This window comes from Galeopterus variegatus, unplaced genomic scaffold (genome assembly GCF_000696425.1).
Source record: "Galeopterus variegatus unplaced genomic scaffold, G_variegatus-3.0.2 Scaffold1119, whole genome shotgun sequence".
NCBI lineage: Eukaryota > Metazoa > Chordata > Mammalia > Dermoptera > Cynocephalidae > Galeopterus > Galeopterus variegatus.
In genome coordinates this window covers 352213-363329 of record NW_007727230.1, presented here as the reverse complement: position 1 = coordinate 363329, position 11117 = coordinate 352213, and positions in this window count along the sequence as shown.

The following is an 11117-nucleotide window of genomic DNA, read 5'->3' as shown; positions in this document are numbered from 1 at the left end:
GAGTGAGGTGCGGGCGCAACACCGAGGGTTGCGATCCCGTTGCCGGTCCCGGTCTGGTACGGGCGCGACACTGAGGGTTGCGATCCGTTGCCGGTCACGAAAAAAGACAAAAAGGGAAAAAAAAAAAAAAAAGATGCTCCCTCAATTAAAAATTAAATGTGAAAATTTTACATATAATTTCAGTATGTTGAACAACTAACAATTACTGTATGGTGAACAACTAAATGAGTTGTTTTGGGTAGACACTGCCTTCAGTCTCAAACTATACCAGTTTTGTATGTAGTACTAATAAAAGGTCACCTGATTTAGTAATTATCCTGAGGATCAGAACTCACAATTTCATGTGCTGAACATCAGTTATAAATATCCCTTTTAAAATCAACTGTCCTAATGTTACATAGATATGTTTTTATGTCTTGGGGCAAAATTTACAAAAGTGCCAATATCATGACATGGACTCAAAAGTGCTAAGTAGCAAAAACATAAAAGTTCTAGAAAACTGATGATTCAGATGTTCTAGTGATGATGATGATGGTATGAAGAATTTGGATAAAATTGTTTCATGAATATAAAAATAGAAAAAAGCAATTATTTCTAAATTAAAATTTTTTTAATATAATTTTAAACATGTATATATAAGTAAATTATTAAATATTTTAAGAACACATTTGACTTTTTTTGCTACATTCTTAAAAGTTTATATATTCCGGGCTGGCCCGTGGCTCACTCGGGAGAGTGCAGTGCTGATAACACCAAGGCTACAGGTTCGGATCCCTATATGGGGATGGCCGGTTGGCTCACTTCGGAGAGCGTGGTGCTGACACCACCAAGTCAAGGGTTGAGATCCCCTTACCAGTCATCTTAAAAAAAAAAGTTTATATATTCCAATTGGCAAAGAGCTTTTCTTAATATTCTAGTCAGGACAAAGGGGAATTCTCTTACATTTGGGATCACCTCACATTAGTTTCTCCTTTTCACAAAGACCAAATGAATTAAAAATAGTGTCCTAAATGTGCAAAAAACCAAGTTGATAACCAGAGAAATCAAGTGACAGAATGAGAAAATCTGGATTCTAGTTTTGTTCTTCTATTTACAACCTGTCTGACCTTTAATTACTCAACTCCTCTTAGCTTCAGTTTCTTTTCCTGTATAATGGAGCATCATATGACTACCTCACAAGCTATTATGAGGGTCAAATGAATATACTGAAATTGTAAGCCAAAGCACTAACCAACTTATACCACATACAAGTATATTCACAATGTAAAACAGCACCATTTAATAATGCATCTCATTAAAAAAATTTATGTCACTTCAAGGCAATGGATTTTTACCTTTATGGCTCTGTCAATACTTAGATATTCAAATAATGGCTACTGACTCTCTCCTGAAAAAATTTTACATATAATTTCAGGTAATTCATACATCCTTTAGAGCAGTATTCTCAAATGGCCCATAGAGTATCACTTCATGCAATGAGAAATATTAATAATAAGTGTGAGCATATTGTAAATGTAATACCTGTAGAGCCTCCCCTGACACCAAATGTCTGAGAATCATAGACTTAGGAAACTATGGTCCCCTAAATTAGAATTTTATGAGGTTTTGAAGGAATAAGTAAAGATAAATAAAATGCCTATCTAGAGAAAGGATGGCTCAGACCAAAACTTTATTATTTTATTTTATTTTATTTTGGGGGGCAGTTGGCAGACAAAAACTTCATACCTATGTAAACATGCTATATTTAATACAAAGCCCATATCTAACATATCTAATAATAAGCTTGTTAGAACCAATGCTTTCAGGATCAAGAATAGTTCTTAGGGTTGCAGCTGGAGTTAAAAACATCTCCATTTAGGTAAAAATTAACATCAAAGGCAACATAAAAGGGAAAAGGGAACAGAAAGGTACATGCTATGGAGACGGGCAATCCATCCACTTTGCTTTCATGACTGGGCATATTCAAAGGCTAATTATACGTACTGACGAACTCCACTTTAGCAACGTTGTTATAAGAATTAACTAAATAACTATTTACTGAACACCTACTATGCTTCTGGGAATTAAGGTGAAATGGACTGACATTCTGCCATAAAAAGTTTAGTAGGGGGCCGGCCTGGTGGCGCACTGGAGAGTGCGCCATCCAGAATGTGGAGCCCACGGATATGGAGAGCCGACTATATCCTAGGGGAAATGGTCATGCCAAAACAGCAAGTAATAAAAGCAGCTTACGGCCGGCCTGGTGGCGCACTGGAGAGTGTGCCGCTTGGGAGTGCGGCGTCGCTCCCACCGAGGGTTCGGATCCCATGTGGAGACCGGTTCCCGCTCACTGGCTGAGCGTGGTGCGGGCGCAACACCAAGGGTTGTGATCCCGTTGCCGGTCCCCAGTACGGGCGTGACACCGAGGGTTACGATCCCGTTACCGGTCAGTAAAAAAGACAAAAAGGGAAAAAAAAAAAAAAGTTTAGTAGGGATGATAAGACACAAACAGGAATAACCAATGGCAGAATGTGTTAAGGAACATAAGAGAGTTACTGATAAAGTGCTGTGGAAATTCAGAGGAGGAAGAGATTACTTCTGGCTGGTAGTATCAGGGATGACTTGGTGGAAGAAACAGCATCTAAGTCATGCTTGATGAATTAGGGTATTTGAGTATGTAAAAATGAAGAAAACAGTAGGGTAAACTAGTAGGTCTCCAGCAGAAAAACTCTGGGACTCTCTGAGTCATTCCATTACCCAGACACGAGCAAAATAAGGCTCTCAAATTAGGACCAAAGTTCCCCACACTAAATATGGCTTAAACCTCAAAACACCCAGGACACCACAATCACTGGGTCCATGCAGCTGACATAGGTCTCTATTCACAGCATTACAGTTACTAACGCAGCTAGAAGGTATGGTCACCTCTAAACAAGATAAATTTATCCTATTTTAAATTACCATCTGTCTTATTTAATGCCTTGAAATAATAAAGCTCTTCAAATCAATGTTTACTGATGTTTAACAATCATTAAAATATAGCATATACTAAAGAGTAAATTAACAAATTTTCCTACTGTAATTTGATCTGATTTTCTTTGGGGAAGAATGAATAAATATGATTCTAAGGTTGTTTTTTGAAATTTTTTACAATTTTGGAAAAGAATATTTTAGAACTAAAAGGAACTTTCAAGAGACTTTGATTGTCTTGATGCAAAAACCAAGGACCCAGAAGTTTAGATGATCTCTCCAGGACTGTTAAAACTTCTAACACCTACATGGTTTGAGTATACTATCATTTATTTTTGGATTAAATAACAATTGACTCCTACTCAGATTTTAACTTCATGGATTGGAAAATGCCTTGAGTAAAGAAACCTGGAGAATTAGGTTTCTGTTATTCCTCTGTCACTAATTATGTGACCTTGGATAAGTCACTTACTTACTGAAATATCGCTAAAATAGGAGGTTAGTTTCTGTGAAATCTAAATGTGCCCTGTGTCTTCAGGATTCTGTAAGTCTAAGCATTTGAAAACTTTACAGTAATAGAAAATGCACAATACATTCATTTCAAAACCACTGCTCCACTACTTTGGAACCGTATTTTATATTAAGCTTTTAGAAGGCAAACTGCCTAACCAAAACAAATCATTTGTGTGTATACATGTGTGCAACAGAGGCATAAGAATAACAGGTGATAATTCAGCATAAATATGCACAATTCGCAAAAAAAAGGTCAAGATCTTCCTTGAACCTCTAAATGGTTCAGGATTCCTCACTTCCAGAATTACAGTCACTTTCTCCTTTGTAATTCACTGTAACATTTTACACACACACACACACACACACACACGCACACACACTCTCTTCAAGGTCATATTAAGGCTAGTTTCTACAACTGTCACAGAGGACTATTTTGTCTTTCCTATTTACATGAAGTAATTACAGAAAAAATCAGAGGAAAAGTTTACAATAAAATCTAGACCACATACAAAGCCTAAGACTTGAAAAATAATTTACTCAGTGAGAGTTTAAAGTCTATCACATGTCTGTTCTAAAACCAAAGCTTATAGGGAATTTTTTTAAAAAGACATCATTATAGGTTTCTGCAGTGAACTTCCTATATGAAGACAAAGTAGATGGCAAATCAAAGGAAACTCAAAACTGTTCTCATTGTTTGTTTCCTCAATCAATTATCAAAACGATACATAAAGAATACAACAACATATGGCTGCTGTACCTTATATGAAAAAGGAAAGAACCAAGCAACAATAATCACCTAACGGATCTGTTATTACTGTGTAGGATTTCAGGTTCTCCTTCATCCTGTGTAGCACACAATCCCAAATCTAGCTTTCTAATAACTAATGACTTTTGGGAGCTGAACATAATGTGATCATATTTATATTTAATGTGAACACCACAGTAAGTTTACTCACTGTCTACTCTTAGTAAGAACAGAGTTCTACAAATAAGCAAAGAGTTTACAGATAGCTGCTATCATGAGACTTAATATCAAGTTTATTCAAATGTAAGTTTAATAAGAAAATGACTATAATGATATCTGACAAATGTTAATAAAATAAGAACATGTTCTCATTAATTTGCAGAAAACTAGAAAAAAGATAAAATCAAAAGATGCCTTTCTTCGTACTTCTGTTTATAATGAAGTCATCATAAGCCATTTGTTTTTGCATTTATTTGTTCATTTATTTATCTATTGGGACTTTGCAGTCTAGGACATTCTGCACTTTAACACCTAAAGCCAAAGGGAATTTATTTTTCAAAAACCAATGTTTATGGGCTGATATCTGCAACTTATTTTAAAATGAATTTATTTATTTTTATTTTTATTTATTTATTTTTTTTGTCCTTTTTGTGACCGGCCGCCGGGCCATCCCTATATAGGATCCCAACCCGCGGCGGGAGCGCCACTGCGCTCCCAGCACCGCACTCTCCCTAGTGCGCCACGGGCTGGGCCCTAAAATGAATTTTTTAAAAAATGGAGAGAGGGATGGACGGATGATTAGATGTATAATAAAACAAATACAGTAAAATGTTGACTGTAGAATCTAGCTGGTGTTAGTTCTTTGAACTTTTCCAGATGTTTGAAAGTTTTGTTAATAAAATATTGAGAAAAAAATTAACTTTTAGATCAAAATTTCACCCTATTTGGACATTTGTACTGCCTAGGGATATCTCTGTAAAGGAGTAGGAACTGAAAATATTACACAGAAATAATACCAATGTCTTAAGACTCTACAGAGCAGAATGAACTGAGATAAATTGTTCTCCAGAGTACACAGATCTGTGTGTACTGGATCATGCCTAGTCCCAAATTCAGAAATATATGACGCAACTGTATATATCTGTACATATGTCAAAATAACACGCAAAATTTATATTTTATATACATCACTTAACACCGAGGGCTTTACCATCTCTGTTATCAATTAAAAATAAGTTCCAAGAACCTTTTAACAAACAAGATTTTTGTAAAGAGTATCTATATTTGGTTTATATAATCAAGGCTTTAACTTCGCTATTAAAACTATAACATACTCTAAAATGCACCAGGAATGGGCCAGGCCCGTGGCGCGCTCGGGAGAGTGCGGCGCTGGGAGCGCAGCAGCGCCCCGGCCGCGGGTTCGGATCCTATAGAGGGATGACCGGTGCGATGAGCTCACTGGCTGAGCGCGGTGCGGCCGGTCAGAAAAAGGACAAAAATAAAATAAAATAAAATGTACCAGGAATACTTCCAGGATATAAAAGAAATGGAGTTTCAAAATCACTATCCAAATACTGAGCCTGTTAGTGGTACTGAAAAAACGAGTTTCTGGAAATTTTATGACCAACACAGAAGTTCTGGGAGGCAAACCTGCTTGACACTATTCAAGTATGTAAGGCTGAAAAAAAAACCTTTCAGTGGTTTAAAGACCAAGCATGAATCCTGCACTATCCAAGTTCTCATCTAAAGGGCTGTCAATAAAACTTAGTAAGACTGACACCAAATTACAATGATAAGCGAGATTTAGTGGAATCAGCAGTTCTGTGTTTTCTCCCATCCTCACCCACATTAATTTTCCCCATCTCTGTAACAGATGAGTACACAAAGATAATGCATCTGAAGGCAAGGGACCGGTTCCAGAATATAACCCAGCTCTCTTACTCCTCCTGTGAGACATCTGATTACGATATGCCACACACACATTTTACTTAACCTGAACAATAAGTTCCTTGAAGACAGAAACCCTGTATTCTCTATAACTCGCTCACATTTTCCCAGTGCAGGATACGCCCAACCACACTGACGAATGGACACTAAGTTCTACAGAAGTAGTGGAAGATTTCAGGGACACTTGGGTCCTACAAATTAGTGTTAGAAGTTACTCCTTCCCGTTCTCTGCCTCCAAAGTCCTGAACACCAATGGATTTAGATTTCGAATATCAACGGCCTACCAAATACCGGGGGTCGGAGGCGAGCTTATAACAGACAGACGGGAACCTCCTGAGAGCGGCCCCGCCTGCTGAGCCTAAGCGCCCAGGGAACCGGCTGGATATCAGCGCCGAGGTCCGCAGCGTGGGGCCCACACGACAACCACGACGCGGTTCTTGCGGAGCAAAATCCCCGGGCCCGTCTCAGGGGCCAGTCCCAGGAGAGGAGGGAGTCCAGTTGATTGCGGAGCAGGGGATGGAGACGGCAGCAGAAGGAGCGGAGTCAGCTCTCTCGATCTCACGGGAGGCCGTGCACCGGAGGGGGAGGCCACCGTGCTCCCCGAGCCCGGAGGGAAGCGCCCGGCTCCAGATACTTGGGGCGGGGCTCCTCTGGCCCCAGAACCAGGCCGGCCAGCAGGGAGTGGGGGCGACGGAGGACAGGCCCCCGGGAGTTCGGGGCCTGGCTGGGATCTTACCATGGTGAGTGCGGTGGTGGGGCGCAGCCGCGCTCCGGCTCCACGGGGCTAGAGCTGGGGTAAGGGGAAGGGGAACACCGGCCTCTCTGGACCTGCTGCCCCCCTGCCAGGAGCCGCTGCCGCTTCGCTTCTTGCCAAGATGGCGGCCCTGAGCCACGTCTCCAGCCGGAAACGGCGTGGGTCAAAGGGCAGGGGGCGTGGCCCGTGCGGTGGGGAAATTGTGAGTTCTGGGCTGCCGAGCCGGCTTTGTGCACGCCGGGTAGGGGGCTGGCCCCCAGTTGTGGAGCCTTGTACTTGTGTTCTTTCACTGTCGTCGTTTTCCTTTATATTGCGTCACCTCGTACAGTTTATAAAGCCGCTCTCACAGCCAGTAGATTATTTATAATATGAAATAACCCATGTGCATAATGGACTAGTATCTAGAATATATAAAGAATTCTTAAAACTCGACATTAAAAAGACAAATAATCTAATCTAAAAATAGAAAAAGCATTTCAAGAGATATTTCTCCAAAGAAGATATATAAATGGTGGGTAAACGCATAAAAAATGTTTAACATCCTTAGTCATTAGGGAAATGTAAATCAAAACCGTGGTGAGATACCACTTCACAACCACTAGGATGACTATAGTGTTGGCAAACGTGGAGAAATTAGAACAGTCGCTGGTGGGAATGTAAAATAGTGCAGCCTCTTTGGAAAACAGTTTATCAAAAAGTTAAACGTAAAGTTACCATATGACAGCAATTTGACTAGTAGGTATACCTCCAAGAGAACTGAAAATATATGTTAACACAAAAATTTGTACTCTAATGTTCATAGCAGCATTATTCACAGTAGCCCCAAAGTGGAAACAATCCAAATTCATTCATCAGTATGCGAATGGATAAACAAAAGTGGTATATCCATGATATGGAATGTTATTAAGCCATAGAAAAGGAATGAAGTACTCATACATGCTACAATGTGGATGAACCCTGAAAATATTAGGTGAAAGAAGCATGATACAAGGCCACATCTTAGGTGATTCCATTTATATGTAATGTCCAGAATAGGCAAATCCACAGAGAAAGAAAGTGCATTAGTGGTTTTGACTGGCTCAGGAAGGGGAGGAATGGAGAGTGACTGCCAATAGGTGTGAGGTTTATTTTTGGAATAATTAAAATGTTCTGGAATCAGATACAGATGAATATACTAAAAACCACTGAACTGTTAACTTTAAAAGGGTGAATTTTTATGATTTGTAAGTTATATCTTTCAAAAAAAACCCCATGCGCAAGAAGCAGGGCAATTATTGTGCCTATGTCCGTTTGAATATGAATAAAATAATGACAAGTTTAAGCAATTCACCCAAAGTTTCTAGACCAGTATATAATGGAAACAGGACTCAAATCTGGTCTCCAACCCAGAAGAGGGGATAGTGAGAGGCTAGATAATGGATACAAAACAGCTAGATACGAAAAATAAGTTCTATTGGTGTACAGTTGATCTAGGCATCTATAATTAACAATAATTTACTGCATGTTATCGAATGGCTATAAGAGGAAAGATCCAATGCCATCATTACAGAGTAATGATGAATATGCTAATTATTGTGCTTTTATCATGACACATTATATACATGTATTGAAACATAACTCTGTATCCCATAAATATGTATAATCAATACGTTTCAATTTTTAAAAATCTAGTCTTCTGATTTTCTTGGTAGCTCTTCCATGCCAAATTCCAGACTTTTCAAGGTATAATTGATTCAGCTGTTCTTTCCTATATAATTTTATCATTTTATCCCAAATTGGCTCAACCCTACAGCACTCGACCATATTAAATCTATGCTGCAATTAACAGCACTTTTTACTGAGTGCTAATTTTGTGTCAGGTACTTTACACATGTTATTGCTAATCCTTTACAACAATCCAGATAAAGACACACAACAATCCAGATAAAGACACGGAGGATCAAAGCAGTTAAGCACTTGCCCAAACTCACACAGCCAGTACGTGCTAGAGCCAGGATTCAAAGCCAGCTTTTCTCATTATAACACACTGCCTCTCTACATCTCCTGTGTATTTATTCCTAATGTTTATTGGACACTTACAAGGTACCAAACATTACTCTAACTTCTTCACACAGATTATCTCATTTAATCCTCACAAGAATTCCCTGAGGTAGGTACCATTATTACCTACATTTTACCCATGAGGAAACCAAGGTACAGAGAAGAAAACTGTCCTACCAAAGGTCTCATGGCTAGAAAAGAGAAAAGCCAGGATTCAAACAAAGGCTGCTGAACCTTCAAACCTCCATTCTTAAGCATTGCATTATAGACTTCTCACTCCTACCCATATCAATTCCATCTCCAATTACCTTCTAATAGAATCTCTAGAAAGCTTGGGTATTTTTAAACTCTGCATGTATGGAGGGCTATATGTCAAACTGTATTTTTAATATTTATTACAAAAAGCACACATTTTAAGAAAGACGAACAAATTCTTATTTTCAAAAAAAGCAAAAATCCTATTTGGAATTACTGCCTTTTTGTGGCACCTTCTAGGGCCACCAACATGGACCTCAGAAACTCAGCAAAGACCAATTGGTGCTGATTCTTTGGAAACTTGACATTAGCTGAATTAAACTGCAGAAGAAAAAGCTTCCCTGCAAGCATGTTTCACAAGGAGTGTCTTAGAGGCAGTGTATCATACTGGCTAAGAGCAGAGACTTGGGAATCAGATTGATGTGTATCCAAATCCTGTTTCTAGCCCTTACTAGCTGGGTGATTTTAGGAAAGTTACTTTAATTCTCTGATTTTTTTTTTTTTTTTTTTTCCAATTGGCCAGTACAGGGTACTTCAATTCTATAAGCCTCAATTACCTAGTATGTAAATTGGCAGTAACATTTATACCATAAGGTTGTGAAGTTAGATAATACAAAACACATTAGATTATATAATTTAAGTTCTCCTACATTGTTAAGTGCTCAACAGTACTTACACATTATTATTTTTTAATTTTTTAAAGATGACCGGTAAGGGGATCTTAACCCTTGTCTTGGTGTTGTCAGCACCACGCTCAGCCAGTGAGCGAACCGGTCATCCCTATATAGGATCCGAACCCGTGGCCTTGGTGTTATCAGCACCACACTCTCCCGAGTGAACCACAGGCCGGCCCAGTACTTACATATTATTACAAGCAATAACAGGTATAAAAATTTTAAAAATGTGTGCAGTTCCATTTTTAACTTGTCTCTCATTTCCCAAGCCACATTCTTTGTTTTCCTTCAGCAGGTTTTCAGGGTTAAATTTCCAATATTCTTTTCTGTTTCTCTATACGTGACTTCCAATATTAATTATGTCTATAGTTTAAAAATATTTGTTTAAAAGTATTATTTCCATTCATTCATTCCTTGATTAATCCACCCAACAAGCATTTTTATTTTTTTATTTTTATTTATTTATTTTTGATGAAAAAATTGTACATTTGTAATTAACCATCTGGACTCAGTTTAGATGGTTCCAATTTTGTTGACAACATCCAAAGCATCATAATCAGGAGCCAGTCGAACATATGCTTTCTTCTCTCCATCAGGCCTGATCGGGTGTTGACCTTGGCCACATCAATGTCACAGAGCTTCTTCACAGCCTGCTTGATCGGGTGCTTATTGGCCTTGACATACACAATGAACACAACTGTCTTGTTGTCTTCTATCTTCTTCACGGCTGACCAACAAGTATTTTTAAAGTGCCTGATTTACGCAACGTACTGACTCTACGAAGAGTTAAAAATTTTTTAGACACAAGACTCTGCCTTAAGGAAGCTCACAGTCTTCTTTCACAAATAAAAGTACAAGACACAGTTAAATTTGAATCTCAGATAAACAAGGAATAGTTAGTGTAAGTATATCCCATGCAATGGGACACCGTGGAGGGGAAGGACTATAATGTAAAGGACGTACAAAGTGCTGGGGAATATTCCCTGGCGTGTGTGTCTAAATGCTGATCAAGTTGATCCAGGGGGAATTGCATGCCCGATTATCCTTGTCCTAGGGTGAAAAAACGAACACCCTGTTTCCAGATTGGAGGGCTAACTTGAATACGAGCCAAAACTCATCAGCCAGCTCTGCCACCCGCGGCCACTAGATGCCGCAACAGACGCATTTACTGAAACCATAGACACACAGGCGCCTGCCGGCCCAGAGAGGCGTTATCTAAGACACCCCCCACCCCCACCCC